General features: G+C 37.9%; 1 long non-coding RNA gene across 1 annotated transcript in view; it reads right to left on the bottom strand.

The window, feature by feature from the left end:
• The window catches only part of LOC311433800, a 371,170-nt gene extending 352,278 nt beyond the window's left edge, over positions 1-18,892 (bottom strand). Inside the window, exon 1 of the long non-coding RNA XR_014690964.1 lies at positions 17,883-18,892. This is a non-coding gene — a long non-coding RNA (uncharacterized lncRNA). The remainder of the gene's footprint in view (positions 1-17,882) is intronic.
• Between the last annotated feature and the right edge of the window lie 485 nt (positions 18,893-19,377).

Raw genomic sequence — 19,377 nt, forward strand, 5'->3', positions numbered from 1 at the left:
GTCTTTTCAAACCACTGAGATATGTAAACAACTCATTAAAAACTGAAAAAGCCAAAGAAAAGGACAAAAGATCTTTTAATGTGAAGACATTTTGAACAGATATTTTTCTGCTTTTAAAAAGACAGGATGTTACTTCATTCCTAGGAAGAGAATCTCAAATGAACAGGGGAAAATACCAGAATTTTCAATGAGCAATGAGCACTGTACCTGAGAGGGCTTATGTTAAAGGTTTAAAAAAAAGAAGAAAAAAAAAAAAAAAAAAAAAAAAGCTGCAAGTAGAGATGTCATTTTAAATAGAATCCAGGTTCTTATTTTTCCATTGCAGAGAGTTTTCTTTTATGTCAAATGAAATTTTAAGATCACCTATGAATTTGCAACTGAACCCTTTACTGCCAAATCTGATTCCAATCCTTAAAAAATCTGTTTCTGTAATATGGCCAGCAATGCACTAACTTCTAAAAGGTAGCCAGACATATTGGCAAAAAAATATATGTGGTTAATCAACTAAAACTATGTAGTAGTTTGGGAACAATCAATCAACTTCCAGAACCTTTAGAGCATGAAGTTGCTGTGAGGCTATCCATGAGCTAGAGTAATAGTAATGGCTAATGTACACATATGTTTTTGAGATAATCTGTCTTCTTTTAATTTCTTATTTTCAAGATGCTTCTAGCCAAGTATAAGCTTTACTATTAAACAATAATAAAACCACCACAAATAAATCTCTGATAATAATATAAATATAGAGGGACAGTAGGTGTCACTTTGCACCAAGTTAAAGTAAGCACAGTCAAAAATTAGGTTTGTGTTCAAGCAGTGGTGGTGTGTCTATCTGTGCTCATCCAAACAATAACTTAGGCACTTAAAGTGTGATATAAGTGAAAATACAGATAACTGCATGCAATATTGGGATTCTAAAATCTCCCTGTGAGCTATTCCTTGAGGCACTGTAGCTACTAATCTCAAAGATGCCTATTCACTTGAAAGCATTCATCTTATATACGCAATAATATTTCACTCTTAATAAGAAAAGCTGAGCTTCTCACTTCAGTCTCCACACTTAGGCATGCCTGACATCTAGGAACCCTCTGCTCAGTTCCTTGAGGGTCTGTGAAAATAAACTGCATAAAGTTACCCCTAAAGCACAGCAGTGAGGAACGGTCACCTATAAAATGTAGTAGCACTCTGTAGGTCAGAATAGCTAGAGGAGGACTTCTAAGCACTTATCCTGACTTTATAACATAACACTGTCTTTTGAGCATTGATGGAAGAAATCATAACCAAGGTTCAGTTCCTGGCTTTCTCTCAGGGGATTTTAACTCCCCTTTCCACTTCCTAACTTAACTCTTTATTCATCAGGTTGCTGGATTCCACTCCTAGAGAGGTTTATGTATGAATATTACATTAAACTCTTAATGGATAAATTAGCCATTTGAGAACAGGCACTAAGAGAAACACACCTGTAGCTTCCATGTGGAAACAGTATCTAATTCAATGCATGTGTTACTGAAAATTATGGAATTGCCTTTAATCTCCTTAACAAATGCTTTCAAAAATTGATGATCAAAGCAGACCTAATAGCCCTGTCACAAGAAATGAAAGTCCACATTTTTGTAGTTAAACTATCATACTCCTATTTAGGATGTATTTAGTATCTGAGAATGAAAGTCTTGAATTTTGTAGTTTTGCTGCCCCATATAAAGCTTATGTGCTTTTCAAATCTAGAATCCTGATTCTGATAGGGGCTACTTGCTCCATTCCAAGCCAAGTACCGCAGAGATAGTCTTGTTTGGGGTTGGTATCATCTACATATTTTGTTGGGTCTTTGTTTGTTTGTTTGTTTGTCTTTATTAGAATCAATGGATACTAGATTATGTTCTGTACGGAGATGTACTGAAGATGGACAAAGTACTTTCATAAAAAATATGTGAAGAAATTGTGCCATATAAATAGCTTTACTGTTTTACATTTTGTCCACAAAAGTGACAAGTTATCATCATTGTTAATAGAATGGTATTTTAAGTCAGTTTAGGATTTTTCTGAAGCTATTATGGTCACTTATGTCAAGGTGGGATGTTGGGCTAGGTTTAAATATAGTGCATTTTGGAAACACTTCTTTCATGAGATAGAACACATTTTTTCTTTTTCATGTACTCCTGAGGCTCCAGTCATTTCAGAGGCAACTTTGATAAAATTGAATAAAGCAAATGGTCTGCCTTACAAGGTAGTTAGAAAGCATTTCCTACAACTAATTACATTCATGTTTACTCAAGGAGCAGTTCTAGGAATAATTTTATAACTTTGAATAAAATGTTTTTCTTTTCTCTTAAAGGTTAACGGGAATTCTCATGTACACAGAACACTCGTGATCCCAAATCATTAACAGAATCTGTGTCTAAATTAAGTATTTTATTTTAAAGCAAAATGTTTTTAAAAACAACTACTCTTCAATTTATATACCAAGGCTTGAACGTTAGGATTTTGTTTCCACTGCAACAGATGATGATGTCATTGGCACCTAAACCGGGACAGAAGAACGCCCTTTTGTAACTAATTTGGGGTGCAGATTGCACCCAGAAATTCTAGGTCTGGCAAGAGAAAGAACTGATGTCAAAATACCCTTGTATAAAACATACTCATTACTAAGATAAAAACTATGCAAGGTCTTGCTGTGGAGATCTTAAAGACTTCAAAAAGAAAGGCAGGGAAAGGGGGAGAGATTTTTCTGTTCATACACAAGACAGCTAAAAATATGTGTAAAGTGTGTGTTTTGGTATTTTGAAGTGGTTTGCTTCTAACAATAGAACTGCACACTCATCACTGGTCATGGGATTTATGTGGTTTGGCTCTCTGTGTTATGCCAAGGCTCAAAACATTGAGTAGTAACTTTGCTCTGGTGGAATGGCAACAGCAAAAGGGAATTGATATGCAGACAGTGGTGGCTTCAGGCTTCTGAAAGTTATATGATCACTTAGGATCTGATGCTTCCAAAAGTCCCGCGTGACACAAAAACATCTGACCCACTAACCATCTGCTAGACTTTCCCAGATTCTCCTCAGCAGATGTACCTTCACAAGCCCTGGTAGAGCCCAGAGGATAGTAAACTCTTCCTGCACAAGACTTTTGTAACTCTCACTGGGTTGTGCTTTACCTCTTTTTATACAGACTGATTAGTTTATATCCATTAACTGCTTTGTACAGAGCCTCCAGGCAGGAAACAACTCATGGGCTTCAGGGGCAGTGTGCCAAAATGTGAAACAACAATAATCTAAAGCAAAGGCATTGTTTTTTATTGCTTTTCCATTAACATATCAGCTGGTCTCATTTTTCTTACTATTTTGGTATTTAAGATGATTGACAATTTAGACACAAAATTCCTTATGTATTACAATGCTATGTTGGTTCAAGCATTCATTATGTATGTCCCTTTCAGCTCACCAGGACAAGATTCTCTTTGAATGAGATGTAGCATAATAGTGAAGCCATGAGATGTGCATGTGAATGTGAATAGTGAATGCATTAAGATGCAGCATAATACTGAAAATCTAAGGACAGAGTCAATTAATTTCCAATGTATGCTTTATGCAAACTTAAATATTGCATGCTTATGGATGCAAATCCAAACATTTTAGGATGTATATTTTATATATTCTATCCATTATTATATATATATATTCTGTTTCGTGTGTATATGCTTCCATTCACACCTTGGCACAGCACAGAGATAATGTGCATATGGGCTACCATTCTCCCCTTTGAGTTTTAACTCATCAGAGCTAAGTTCTATTTGTCATGGGAGATGATCTTCAACACAGACAAAGGACTCCAAAGAGCTGTTTTAGGCTGAAGATCTTGACCTCTCCCAGTCCAGCACACACCTTTCTTTTCCACTTTAAGACTCATGGCCTCTCTCTCTTACACTTCACAAAACTGGAATACTCACAGCTACAAAGTCCAGAATGGATGAAGAAGAATAAATTCTGGGTAGTCTGAGAAAATGAAATTGAGATCCAAGAGTCTTTGAGTGCCTTACTGCGTTTATCCTGTGTGACCCTTCAATGTAAGCGACTTGAAAGGAGCCAATGTTACCTTGTTTTGTATGAGGCTCATACTTCACATGAATTTCAGATGAAAATGGTAACACCAACAAGAGTACAAAACACAAGTCATCAGCAAAGTCTCAGCTTGTTTGCCTTGCTCAGGTAAGTAGGTACTGTGAGGAATGTTTTAACAATTCGTGTCCATAAAGAACAATTCTGTTTGAATCCTGTCTGCCTCTGGGCCCTGCACTGGCAATTTAATTCTTGAACCACAGATGCAGTGTGTCCCAGTCTCCCCCTCATTCTAGTGAATTTATCACTTCTTAAATTTATGAACCTGTTTGCTTTTGTTATTCCGGACTTCTATTTCTAACACTGCTATAGATGTGTCTGTGAATGGCTGGGGAAGAATGTTTTAATTACTCGTGTGTCTGGGAGTTTCAGAACAACTGATAACAACTAGTGACTGTTATGGGATACTATGTGGATCTTTGGTATCTGGTTAGGGGGGGCCAAGAGATAAAGAGGAAGGAGAAAGAAGCTGAAGGGCGGCTGGGAGACAAGACTTGAAGAAGATGTTCCGTAAACTTGGTATGGTGCCCAGTAAGTACAAAGGTGGAGAGGAAGACTATGAGCCTTCAGCATGAAAGACCCCTAGAGACCCCCAGAAGAGACCCCAGAGGAGACTGCGCATGCTCCAGTAGGAGGGACTGCACCCCGGAAGCTAATTTTAATAATCTATTTTTTTTAGAAGTAGTAATGAATATGTATTAGTCTAGGAGCATAAAAATCAGCTGCTTGATGTAACTGGTGTGCGTCCTGGTGGAGCGGAGACTCCCGGTGCACCCAGCGCTGTTTGCTTACCTCTATTCCTTTATATTCTTTCAATAAATCCTATTTTTTTATTTAATCCTAATTTGAATCCTGAGCCATTTATAACAGTACCATGATGTTAATACACATTAAATACACATTTCATCTGTACAAAGTCTTTGCAAGATTGTGTCCCCTGATGGAGACCCGAGTGCTTCATAACAAGTAAATGGAGAGGAGAGACAGGGAGGGAAAAGTTCTGAATTCTGATGAAATATGAATGGAAAAAGAATGGCAATAACATCAGTTGTGAAAGTACCAGTTATATTCATGATACAAGGTCTCATCCATCTGTCATTTCATTTAATGGCAGAAGGTGGGGGCAGACCCTCCATGTCCAGGTCTCTAGTCTGGATATTTCTGTAACACTTAAAACCACTTCCGCAATTTTTCACAAACACGGATTACCAAACTGGCAACAAACTATAAAAAGTAAATGTATTTACAATATGCCCTCTAGATAGCTTTACTGCCATGGAAATAGTTTTGCTGTGACTGTGGGCTGTAGAAGCATAAATCTGGGGAAACTACACACTTTGTAATGACAAAAATCCAATAGGTTTTATCAGGATATTTTGCTTCTAACCTATGGTAATCTCACCTGCAAAGAGTGCTTATTAAGTTCCTTTCATGACCATGGGACCTGCAATTTATAAATTCCGCAGGTGTGAAGACATTGTGTGGCACTTTTTGGTTAGTGAAGAACTTTGTTATTCACATGGGTGAAATATTCCATTTATTCCTTGGAAGAGGAGTAATACGTGAGGGGGTGGAGAGTGAAGTTGAAGATAGAAAGACATAAATAGAAGCAGACATCTACCAAACACCTCAGCTATTCTATTGTGTTACTGCTTCATGTATGTTTAAATCTCCCAGTAATTGCTGGGTGCTGGATCCACTATTTTTTTTTTTTTTTAATTATCTAATCTTTCTTAATTTTTATGGAGTAACAGTAATGGTACCAAACCATACTAAATATACTAAGTGGCTGCTTTTACATAGACCCAAATTCCCGTTGGTGTGGATCATTCTCTCTGTCACCTAGCATTTTGCTGTATTTGTATGCTGTGCTCCTGTTATCATAGATGTCTATCTCTGAAACAGTTGTTTTCCATAAGTGGGACACTGGGATTCCTTGAAGTCAAAGGCAGGACTCAAACTTGGTGCCACTTTTGTAACTTCTATTTTTTGTTTGTTTGTTTCTTTAAGGATTTAGAATAATTCTTATATGTTAATATTATTGTAGAATACTAGCAATTACTTTGTCTTCATTCTTATGACTGTTTTCCATTAACTATCCACATTTTTGTTTTAAAGGACTGACAGTGAACACTTTGAATGTAACATTATCTTAATGCAATTAGCAGGCTTCAGAATTTTGTGATAGTTAAGGATTTTTAAAAACATCTAAATAATGATTTTTGTTTTGAAACAAGTTGGGTAAGTAGTTGAATCTAAATTCAAGTATCAGTGCTACCATAACATTTTATAACTAAAACCACCATGACCAGACAACACAGAAGTTAAGAAAACTATCTGCCAGGAACTATGATTTCATCCTGTGTTTTTCTTGCAACGTAAGCACTATTGTCTTTGACCTTATTCCCTTTGTTACAGATGATGCTGGTTTCCTTCTATTTCTGTATCTTCTGTAAACTGCATGATTAGACTGTAGCAGCTCTCATTCACACAGGAACACATCTCCAGCAAATTTTTACACAAATGACTGACAGTAGGATTTGTAAATACATCATTATTTTACAGCTATATACTTGGAGGTTGAGGAGGATTTTTCATGGACATCTCTGAGGCTACAGAACTCAGCTGTTTGAATAAAACATACAAATTTATGCTGATGTTTTGTTAGACCAGCAATATTACATAGAATTGTTTGGGTTGGAAGGGACCTTAAAGATAATCTAATTCCATCTAATTACATGTAGCAAAGGATGTAGATTCAGTACTATCAAGAACACTGATAAGTAATTTTAAAATATATATATATAAGTAATTTTAAAATATATATAAGTAATTTTAATATATATATATACACACTTAATCACTTTTTTTTTTTTTTTTTAAATTCTAATATGGCTGCAGATACTTATGAGTTTTGATTTTTCAGCTGTGTGTGCTGTATTTTAAATCATTCAGTAAAAAACAACAAAAAAGCATTTTTGTCCCACCTGTAGCTGTAATAATCGCTGAATGGCTAAGACATGTATTTTTCTTTAAAGAGTAGTTCATAAAAGTTGTGTGTTAACATCAAAACTGCTTAAAACCTGAAAATAATGAAGACAATATATTCCCTTGCTTCCACCTCTTCTACAATATTGGCAACTGCTGAGTAGACAGTTAGGTTGCTTTCACATTGAGAACAAGTAATGTAGAATATTTTATCCATGTGAAACTCCACAACAGACTTGAGCAACATTTGAATTTACTTAGAATTAAAACTAAACATGGCCTTGAGTTGCTCAGAGCACCAGCATATTTCCTTTTATATGATGAAATCTTTACAATTGTCTGAGCCTCAACATCCCATTCACCAGGCAGGGATATAATTAAATACCAGCTCAGAGTACCTCCTGTCCATGTACCAGCACAGCCCACTAGAACATTTGCAAGATCCTTAGCATCTGTGGAAGCAAACACTGATCAGTTTGCAAGATTTCAGCAAATCACACTCAATTGTGGTAAAGTTGGAAGCAGATAGTTGTAACACCAACAATGGCACATACATCTGTTTTTAACAAAGTTTTTTCTGAACATTTCAACATATTACAGCACATTATAAGCCTGAATCAAAAGACAAGTGGAACAGAGTTTTGAACCCAAGTTTCTTTCAGACACACATTACTTCAGGCATTTGAAGAAAGTGTCGAACAGCTTCCCCACCCACTTTCTCAAAGCTAAGGAGAAATTGTTCTCAAATGTTGGTTATAAACGTGTAATCTGAACTCCAGCCACTCGGCAGGGCCACAGAAGAATTTACGATGTGCTAAATATTTCCTTTGTTCTTCCCAGTGGTAGCCTGCTGTAGCAATTAGAAAGCAACTGGCTGCACATGTAAACTGTAGCTGTTTTTTTAAAGAATTGTTGATAACTGTTAAAAGCCTTCCTAAGCAGGACTTGGTCTGCTAATACTGCAATACTTTACTTTTAAATGCATGTTTGTGTTAATTTTCCCTTTCTTTTCTCATCTTCTGATCACAGACTTGTCTTCTAGGTCCCTTACTACAGGAATAGAAAACAGACACAACTGTAGACCGTTTTTGTGATTTAGCCGTTGCTAAACTTAAATACAGCCTCTTGAATCACTGTCTTTTTACTGGGCAGCCTTGTAGCTTCCATAAGAATGATGTGTTCAGGTAAATGATCCAAGCCACTATGACAACATCTATTTCCATATATACATGAAAATAATACAATATCAAATACAAATACAATTCCATCTCTTCTCACTTTCAACAAAGAAAGCAGTGCCTTAAGCCTCCCTGCAGCACTCTGAGAGCACAAGGAATCAGATCTCATGGTGGCAAATTTGAAGTAAGCCCACTATGAAGGAAATTGAAAAGAAGTGTGTCCCAGGAAGACTGCAGGTTTTGCAGCAGTCCATTGCCCTTGGCCCAGGGCTTGGCATGTGGATGCTGGCTGGGAGTCAAGGGCAGCCCAACCGTCTCACTGCCCACTTTACCTCTGAAAAAAGGGTGTGGTAGCAGGGAGGAACTCAGGGTGGGGGAAACTTCCCCCACATGCCAACATCAGGATCCATGGGACTTGGCTCAGGGGTTCCTGCAGAGTTTGAACCAATACATTAAAGTCAGCTCCTTGGGCCTTGAGTGTTATTGCTTGGACCCCTGGCTTCTCTAATCCTTGGGAAGGTACATCCTTCTTTCCCTCTGAAGCATGAGGGAAATGGAGTCAAAAAACAGCAAGTGTCTATTGGCTTGTCAGCAAAACACCACTCATGGCAGGAAGCTCCCCTCAAGGTAAACCACTGGGTATACAAGATGAGAGAAAGCTTTCAGTTGAAGGCTTTGAAGAGGGCACACTGTCCTCTGCTGGGGCCTCCACCCCATTGTACCACCTGGCAATGTCTGGAATGAAGTTATTTATAGTCTAAACAATGAGATGTCAAGTGAGTTACAGGGTTCAGGGTTCTGGTAATGGGATACAGAGCTTTCTGTTTTGGGCATGCTGGGTCAGCCCCAGGCCAGGTTGGTGTTAATGAGTGGACTATATTGCCATTTCATTGCTTCTGAGTGATCTGTGTGAAATGGGCTTAGTTTGGTGCCTGGGCAACCTTTCTTTGAAGGCTCTTCAGACCAATGAAGGAGAAGGAAGGCAGAGTGAGCAGTCCCTTGCTTATATATAGTTTTGAGCCTCACCAGACAGAGTGGAGGTACAGCCAGTGCTTGAACACCTTCCTAAATCTCACCATCTCTGGTGAGACATGCTTTTCAGAGCAGCCCCAAACTATGCTGCAGTTGAATTAATCCCAGCTTTTGCTACAGCCTTCTCCTCCTCCTAAATTGTAAATGTAAGCATGGCTGAAGAGACTCTCCAGACTGATATTTGAATTCACAACTGTATCCATCTGCCAAGATGACTAGTATCTGAACAAGTGATGTTCTTACTCTATGCTGTAGTACTGTCTCTGTATTTCAAACACAGCCCTACTATTCATTCTTTCATTCAGGACAACCACCAGATTGCTTCTTCATCTGGCCAGCTTCTCATCACTTTTATCAACTTGCATTTATTTTGATATTTAGGGCAAATGAATAACCTTTGAAACCCAGTCATCACCCATGCCTGTGTGAGTGCTGAATATTCTTGTGGTTAGTGCCCCACAGGACCAAAATTACTCATCACCCTCAGACTCCAATCTCCACAAGATGCTTTGAAACACAACCCATCCCCAGCTTCCATGTTACATGGAGAATCCCAGTGATCCTATCTTTTTGCAATTTTAGTATTAAAATGAACAAGAACTCATTATTTATCTCCTTTTGTGTCATCAGCCAAATATTTCTGTCTTGAATCGATGTAAACGTTCAGTAACATTTCTTACTCTTATATATCACAAGAAAGATACAGCAAGTTACACAGGAAGAAAGAGAAACAGGTAACAAAATTCAATGGGAACTGAATAGAAAGGTAGCACTTAAGCAGTTAGGCTCACAAAAACTACAATCAACACAAGATTCCAACAGCATCTACATTGATGTTCTTAGTGTTCATTTATTACTTGGATCTTGGAGATCTTACTTCTGTCTCAGCTTTATATTGCAGCAGCACTGACATCACTCACATTTTTTTCTTGCTTTGACCTACTGAGTGGAACACTTCTCTGCAGGCTGTGCCAATGTAAGAGGATATCATTTGTCTCCCAGACTGTAAGTTTCCATTGGACTGTAGTTGTAAATCTAAACACTAAATTGATTAATTTTTAGCACTATGTATTATGGCAGAGTCAGTAAGGCCAAAATATGATAGACTCAGAGATCTTTTACAACAGTCCTTGCTGTAAAGAGCTTCCAGTTCAAATATATAAATGGTCAGACCTCAGATGCAAAGGTGAAGCAAAGAGAATAAAGATAACTCATCTAAATTCTAATAAGAGCTCAGACTAACATGATAACCTCTAAGGATTTGTATTTATGACCAAAAATATAACTTTGGCTTAAATCTCACATTTGGGCTTCTTTAGCAGGAGTGCAGGGAGGTTTGAAAGACACTGAGAAGAAAATACAAAAATACAGTCACTATGTTTCATGTTATTTATTCTCTCATATAAAAGAGCTATCTAAATCTTTGCATTTATACAGGCAACTTCTCATCCAAGGACTTCAAACAACCACTGTTAAGTGAATCTTCCCTTTTCTCCAGTGATATCAATAAATATTTTTCTCTGTATACAGAATGAAGCACACAAAAATAAAATAAAATAAAATAAAATAAAATAAAATAAAATAAAATAAAATAAAATAAAATAAAATAAAATAAAATAAAATAAAATAAAATAAAATAAAATAAAATAAAATAAAATTTCCTGACCAATCCAAGCAGAAGCAAGATTCCAGGATCAAAGATGTGCAGTCCTAACTATTAGACAGGAGACATTTGCCTTACATTCTGCTGACCTACTTTGCAGTTAGACAGGTTTAGAGTCATCATGCTCAGGACTGAAAGTTGCTGTCGGCTCAGAGGAGCAGAAAATGTGGATGGAGTAAGAGGAATAAACCATTGTAACTCAGATAAAGATAGTACAGCAGAGAAGAGGCACAGACAGCACAAGCTAATTACGAGGGCAGTGATTTAACAGGTTGTGCAATGAAAGAAAAATCCTCCCTATTAGCATTTTAGGGTAGCTCTGATTAAAACATCTATATTGTATATTTTTAACTCACTGATCACTGTATTTAGAATATTAGAAAGAAGCACTGAAACAATGAAATTGAAGTTAGTACAGCACTGTTAAATTTCACCCACTTGTACATCAGCTAAAGTGTCACTAACTTGTGCCATCAGTCTCTGATTATTTTTATACTTTGTTTGACAGACACTTCTGGAAATGTCTTCTTGTTTTACGTCGTCAGCAGAGCTCCCAGGCTAAGTTCCTTACGTATCTTTTAATGCTGTTAAGCTGATTGGCATTTACTTGTACCCCCCTCACTATAAGAATCATGGGGTCTGACTTGGCAAGAAGCACCTTTTTTTTCTTTCTTTCTTTCTTTTTTTTTTTTTTTTAACAAAACAGCTGCCCTCCAAACTTAAGCCCATCTGGTCTTATTTGAAAAACGAAGGGGGAAAAATTAAAATCAGTTCTCACTAATTAGAGGAAAAATGTATGTAAACAATTGAAAGGTCTTTTCAGACTTATGGCCTGACATTTCCACAAAGAGTTTAATTGCTTGCATGGGCCTAAAGGGTTATGTTCTTTTTTTAAGTTGCATATGCTGTCTGCCAAATACTAGCTTGGACATGCTGTGAGTGATTTTTGGATCACCAGCAGGTCTTGCTATTTTAGGCTCTGTCACAGCTTGAAGTTGTAATTAATTTTGAGGATCCTGACAATCATAATTATGACAGTCCTGGTTTCTGATAAAGCTCACTTTTTTTTTTTTTTTTTTTGGTTTCAGTATTAGGAAAATAATATCATGTTGCAGACTATCAGAGTGCAATAAAGTCTCAATTTAAAGAATAAACACCTGCAGTAAATGTGGGCAGAAATACGTTTCTTGTCCCATTAAACTTGTCATGTTTTCATAAATGTTCCCACCATGACATCAAGATTCTTCAAAGCTCTATTCATAAAAGATAAAGGAAAAGGCAGTCAAAAGAAAGTAGCACTCTGTTTTGGATGTTCAAGATACATTAAGAGAGATAACTTCATTTTTTTTCTGCCATCCTGCTTACATGAAAGTGAACAGCCCTAAAGAATAGACTGCCACATGTTCCTTAAGAAGCCTTTCTTGCTGAAACTAGCTAAGTTTATGCAATATCTAAATACGAAGCAGAGCAGAGCCTTTAGCCTATGTTCTTCTCTATCCAAATCAATGTTTAAGTGTTTCTTTTTTTTTATTATTTTTTTTCTGTGTTTTCTGTCACTTTCTCTTCCTATCACTTCTTTTAGTTTCTCTCTAGAAGAAATTTGAGTTTTGGACTAGAGAGATCCCCAAAATATTGCACTGAACTGGTGTGTCTGGTGTGTTCTTATAGAAAGTTTCTATTTCACTGAATACTCCTCATGGAATAAAATAAAATAAAATAAAATAAAATAAAATAAAATAAAATAAAATAAAATAAAATAAAATAAAATAAAATAAAATAAAATAAAATAAAATAAAATAAAAATATCTCATTTGTTCCCCGAAACTTAAGAATTGTTCAACCTTTTTTTTTTTTTTTTCTTATATATATATACATATAGGTAAAAAAGCATAGCACATACAACTTCCGGTGGAGCTTACCTTCAGTATAGCTTACCTTCATCATTCATAATTTATAATAGCAACAATGACAGGAGCGTATTCCCTATTGACTTTTTTGGAGATATTAAACTAAAAAATCACCAGAGTAGGAAGCAAAATAAAAAGTATACAGTGGAAAAAAAAGTTTGCCAGGACTTTGGGTTCACTTCTGATGACCCTGGGAAATAATAATGTCTCCCTCAACCCTTCTATGGCCCTTGAAGAAAGGGAAAGCATACTGCATGTGTTTTCACAACCCAAGCTAAGCACACATGTCATGCTGCAGTCAGTTTTCTGAGATTTATCCTCTCTCTTTAGCAGCTGCCATTAATAGCAAAAGGAATTACATGGTTACAGAAAGGAGGATGTCCCTTATGAAAGAATATTTTTGTGCATTATTTGTAATATAACACTCAAGGCCAGCTTGTACCTTGCAGGTTTTGGCTGATTTAGGATACAGCAGGGCCTCTGTGAGGAAGCAGCTCAAGGATTTTCCTAGGGCATGTATTCCTAACTCTAGGAGCAATCCAGATAAGTGAGGGAAGACACACAGTTCTGTGCCGTCCTCTGTCCTGAGAAATCACAATGTCTGTACACAGACAGCTCTGCTGGCCTGCTGTCTGAGAAAGGAAGAAAAGTGATGCCTGTCTTCTCATCTGCTCCAGGGGTATTTCTTCTATTACAAGAGGAAGCTTCCCCAGCACAGCAATGGCAATTTTACCTGCATTCATAGCATCCTTTTGCTTTCCTTTGACAAAGAAGTGTCAGACATAACCTTTAGCAGATAGTAGGTTTACATCATTATTTGAACCATATTCAGAGTTTTACCGGCAACCCTAAGCACTAAAATCATGCAAACTTCAGGTGTTATCTTTTTTTTTTTTTTTTTTTCATCAATAACATGAGTTTCTAGCTCCTCTTTCTTCTCCAAGAATAATCTGATAGTGTAAACTAAGTAGGTATTAAATGCCAGGGAGAAAACAAAACAAAACAGTAACAAGAAAAACACTCAAACCCAAAGTGGTAATGAAGAAAAAATCCATTACTTGTTATCATTTTTCTTAATTAAGAGTCGCTAAAGGAACATTGTAATTTTGATTGTTTGAATCTGGATTTTTCAGGGACCAGGACTGGTAATCCTGCCTAAATATTTACTAAATCAAAATCAGCACATTTAAACACGTGCTTTTTTTTTTTTCTGCTTTTTTTTTTTTTTTTTTTCCTTTATTCTCTTTATTCTGTGGAAAAGTCATGCTAAACATGTTCAGCATTCAGACTTCAGCATGGATGTGAGAAATCCACATGTATCTTCACAGAGCCACTTCAGAGCTACAGTCACATCCGTAAAGGAATAGATGGCAACCTGCAACCTCGAGGACCAAAGTCTGCCACAGAGACTATCAACCCCCTTCTCAGATTTTGTCTAATCCTACTTAAACTTTTTATTTTAAAACTTGCAAACAGTTGAAAATCTGCTGCCAGATATGCCCAGAAATATTATTTACCAAGCAATTTGGTAATTCACTCATTCCAAAAGCTCAATGGTCTTTGCCTCACTGAGCTTTCAAATGAACTTTGATCTGGTAGCCAATTTTTGAATATCCTTAAATATTTAAGCCCTATACAACTGCGGCCACCAAAAAGTCCACTAGTACTCCACTAGTAGTCCACTAGTTTTAACCACTAGTACTGGTTAAAATATTTCTGCAGTTTCATTTCTGTCCTTTATCTGCTTATATCAGATGTCAAGGTTTTGTCTGTCCTGGAGTACCTAACTTCTTCCTGCTGAAACAGCTCTGGTCTGTTATACAGGAATCCAGGCCTTCCTTATCTCAGGTAACTTGCCATCACCTCTGATTGTACTCACACTTTCACTTTTTTTTAGATTAGTAAATTGAATTATCTATTTGCTTCTCTCTCAGTATAGCCTCTGGTCTTGCTGTGGTGACTTTTTCCTTGGGATGCAAGGACAATATTGAACTCAATGCGGGAAGTGCTCAAACCATTGAATTATTAATGACAAAGAAGGAATGAGATGCATGATACCCACCAGCTCCAAGCCTGTACTTATTGAAACACCTCTTCTGTTATTCCATTTTTCTCAGTGTGCACTTGGTTAAGGAGCAAGACAGTGAAGATACATAGAGGTATTTCCGGATCAAGTTCTGAGTACTCTACTTCTTGTTGTCCTCCCCACAGCTCCCTTCCACTCAGTTATAATGTGGTGTCAGTGACTTTCACTTCACTACATTGCATTTTGATTTCAACCCTGAACTACACCACTGTAAGCCTAATACACTTTCTTAAAACACTGAGAAGTTCTTAATGCACCAAATGTCGTACATTGCTCATGTGTTTTGTCAAGTCTGTAGATTCTGCCATACTTAGCCTTTGAAAGTAACTGTACAAAGCCTTTGGGGACATCTCACCAGTAGCAGCAAGAGAAGTAAGAAGCTCCTGCACAAAACCTGACTCCAAGGACTCCTTTCTCCTCCCAGCATATTGCAAGGCTTTGGGATTCCTGAAACACAGAGACTACCAACAGATTCTTCTATGAAGTCTTCAGAAGGGAAGAAACAACCTATTCCATGTCAAAAAAGAAAAAAAAGAAAAAAAGAAAAAAAAATAGAAAAAAAGGAAAAAAGAAAAAAAGGAAAAAAAAAAAAAAAAAAAAAGAAGAAAAGATACTTGAGGACCTCAGTCCAGGAGAGGAGCCTGGCAGCTCTTGTAAGGCATCTGTGCCCTAGAAAGTACTGACATCCAAGATCCACCACGTCCTCAAGACTTCCCTCTGGCCAGGCAAACGTCCCCTACTCCGTGTGCTGGCTGCTGTGAATTCCAGCGGGTGCTGAGGCAGGCGGGTGCGTTGTGCTGCTGGAGCGAGGTGACTGGCTGATGAGCACGGTCATGGAAAGAATTACAAGGCCGAGGTTTCTTTTTGGCTTTGGCCCTGGGATGCTTGAGATTAGGCAGAGCACCGCCCAGTGTTTCCAAAGACCCCTTTGCAAGTTTAGCTTTTAGAGTATAATTTCCCTCCAGATGTGAATTTATAATAGGCAACTTAGGAGGTAACAGCTTAATTGTTCTTAGCTAGTAACCCTCTGTCCTGATCATTAAAACATTTTATGTACTGTTCAGAGTTTGTACATTGTATTAGCAATTATACTGAAATAGATAAAATAAAACAGACTGATAAACTGTTTATTCTCCTTTAGTTTTCTTTCCAAACCTGCTATAATTGTTTGTAATAACAGAAAGAGTATAAATAATGTTAATTAATAGGGTTATTGGTAAGGCATGTTGTGGATTCTGCCCATAGCTCGCTACTGAATTCCTGTTTGTCCTGGGGCAAGGCTCCCAGTTCTACCATTCCCCTTTAATAAAGGGAGAAAAATGCTTCATTGTCTACCTAGCCTGTGTAGGTCTTATCTTTTAAGATGTACTGTGTAAGGGGTTAATCTGACCTGCCATGAATCTGACCACCTTAAAACATTAATTGATAGGTATCTTCAGGCTCGAAGCTTTCTTTTACCTTGAAAACCCCACCAATACTCTGGCTGTGACCACATTTCCAAAAACCAGGTGATACAGACCTAGTCATAAAGTCCTCACTCCTTTTAGAAAGGTTCTGCATCCAACACCTGGTAATTGCTCATAATTCCTGTCTAACGTATGTTTGGGGTATTTGCAAAGTTTCAGAGGTATGTAGCTGAGTAAATACCTTAAACACAAAATCAAGACTTATGTATTTTATTTAAATAAGTTAATACAAATAAGTAGTCTCCAATAAATAATAATAATAATAAAAATAAAAACAACAACCAACTAGTGACCCAATCAAAAACAAACAAACAAAAAAAAATCCTCAGATGTATTAAAATGACCGTTCTCACAGAAGCTTAACTAGTGAGTAACCATCAAATTGTTGTTATCCACATTATCATAATTATACAAGAAGATTCATAGATATTTAAATCTGTACAGGACAATGAGTAATAATGACCCCAAATGGACATAAATTATGGAAATGTTGCCATTCATAATCAAAATAATTTGTCTTTGTCTATAGCATTCAGACTTGCTTAGAAAGACGTAAGATTATAGTATATGCATTATTTCCTGTAGTGTTGAGGGACTGTAGGATTTTTTTTTTCCAGTAATGAACATTTAAAAATAAATATTTACACATAAAAATAAATATTTGTGTTTTGTTTTTGTTTGTTTGCTTGTTTTAACCTGATTTGTTTTTAATTTAAAATATTTTTTAATTATTCCACACTTTTTTTTTCCCTACTAGGTACAGGAGCTCTCTAGTACTTCATATTTCTCCCTGTGAAAATGCCAGGCACTGAACATTGCCTGTGTGAAATTAGTGGTCTCCACAAATGCTAAAAAACAGTTGAGTTTTCATCTGTGTACCTGGAAGAAGATGTTTCCAACTATTTCAGACTGTTAAGAAGTTGAGTACCGACATCCAAGGCTCTTGCAGAAAATGCCTTGTCTGAAGTCAAGGGCAGTTCTAAGATTTGAAAAGCAAGCAATCAGCAGGACTAAAAAGTAAATAGCTATTCCATTAAAAAAAAAATAAAATAAAAAAAAATCTTGAATTATATGAACAAGAAAAAAGGAGTAGAAAATCATTACAGAAGCACTTGTGAAATCAGTAATGAAATCAATTCTCCACTTATTCCTAAAGATTGCATGATATTGCCCCAAATAATTAAAATAGGTCAACTACCTTTGGATATTTGGGAAGAAAACAAAAAGCTTATTCCTAAAAAAAAGCTGGCACCAGAAGGCATCCAGTTTGTTCTGTGAAGAGGGATAAATTACATGTTTATTTATAGCTTGTGAACTGGGATTAGAAAATGTGGGCTTATGACTCGCTTGGGCTCCCAATGTTTGATATTGGAGTATTGCACAATGATCATGCATAGAGCGTGTTTTAGATATGCTTTCAGGCTGAGACTACGACTACAACTCCTCCTACATGGCTGTGTGTCGTGGTTCCGCTCGAGTGGGCAGCCGAGCTCCACCACAGCCGCTCTCTCACTCCCCCTCCTCAAAGAGGAATGGGGAGAAAATATGTGAAAAGGGCTCAAGGATTGAGATAAGGACGAGAAAATCACGCAATAATTATTGTAACGGGCAAAACAGACTCGGCATAAGGAGATAGTAAGATTTATTGCCTACAACTAACAAGCGAGAGAAGTGAGAAAACAAAGGGAAAAAAAAACAAAAGCACCTTCCCCCCCCATCCACCCTCTTCCACCTCCTCCCCCCGAGCGGCGCAGGGGAACGGGGAATGGGGGTTATGGTCAGTCTACAGCACTTCTTCTCTGCCGCTCCTTCTCGGTCACTCTCGTCCCCTGTGCTGTGGGGTCCCACCCACGGGATGCAGTCCTTGATGAACTGATCCGGCGTGGGCTTCCCACAGGCAGCAGCTCTTCCAGAACTGCTCCAGATATGGGTCCGTAACACGGGGTCCATCCCTCAGGAGAAAACTGCTCCAACCTGGCTCCCCTACAGGCAGCAGCTCCTGCCAGATCACCTGCTCCTGCGTGGACTCCTCTCCACGGGCTACAGGTCCGGCCCGGAATCTGCTCCGGCAGGGGTCTTCCACAGGCGGCAGCCTCCGTCGGTGCAGGGCCACCTGCTCCACCGTGGTCTCCTCCACGGGCTGCAGCGTGGAACCCTGCTCCACCGTGGTACTCCATGGGCTGCAGGGGGACATCCTGCTTCACCATGGTCCTCACCACAGGCCGCAGGGGACTTCTGCTCCGGCGCCTGGAGCACCTCTCCCCCTCCCTCTACACTGACCTTGGTGCAAGGCTGTTCTCTCACTCCCTTGACTCTCCCGGCTGCTGTGTGGCGCAGCGTTTTTTCCCTGTCTTAAATATGCTCTCACAGAGGCGCAAAACAACATTGCTTATTGGCTCGGATCTGGAAAACAATGGGGCCCTTCCCAAACATGGGGCAGCTTCTAGATCTTTCTCACAGAAACCACCCCTATGGCCCCCTGCTACCAAAACCTTGCCACGTAAACCCACTACACTGTGTCAAACAGTGAAGGAAGTGGCTAAGCAAGCCTGGCATAATGGAGTACATAAACTTCTCTCAACTTCTGATATATAAAGTCTAATTCAGAAGTTATTTTACCTGTTTATTCAATTAGCTTTTTTAATTGATCCTTTTTCTTTCATCTCTTTCAGTTTCCTGCCAATACTCATATTGCTTATGTTAGTCCATATAACAGATTCTACTTGCAAACACTTTCTGAATCACTGACATATCGGGTAGTCATAGAGTAGCATGGCAGAACCCCTCTGGCTCAAAGGCCCATGTTCCTGATGCTCCTGGCTGGCTTTGTGGTATGAATTACTTCCCATTTGCGCTTGGAAAATAGGGTCAGTGAGAAAATGAGTCTGTGCCATATTAGGAGCATACTGCCTAGATAAGACCCTGTACTAAAGGGGTCTTGATAA

This window comes from Aythya ferina (assembly GCF_964211825.1).
Source record: "Aythya ferina genome assembly, chromosome: 3".
Lineage (NCBI taxonomy): Eukaryota > Metazoa > Chordata > Aves > Anseriformes > Anatidae > Aythya > Aythya ferina.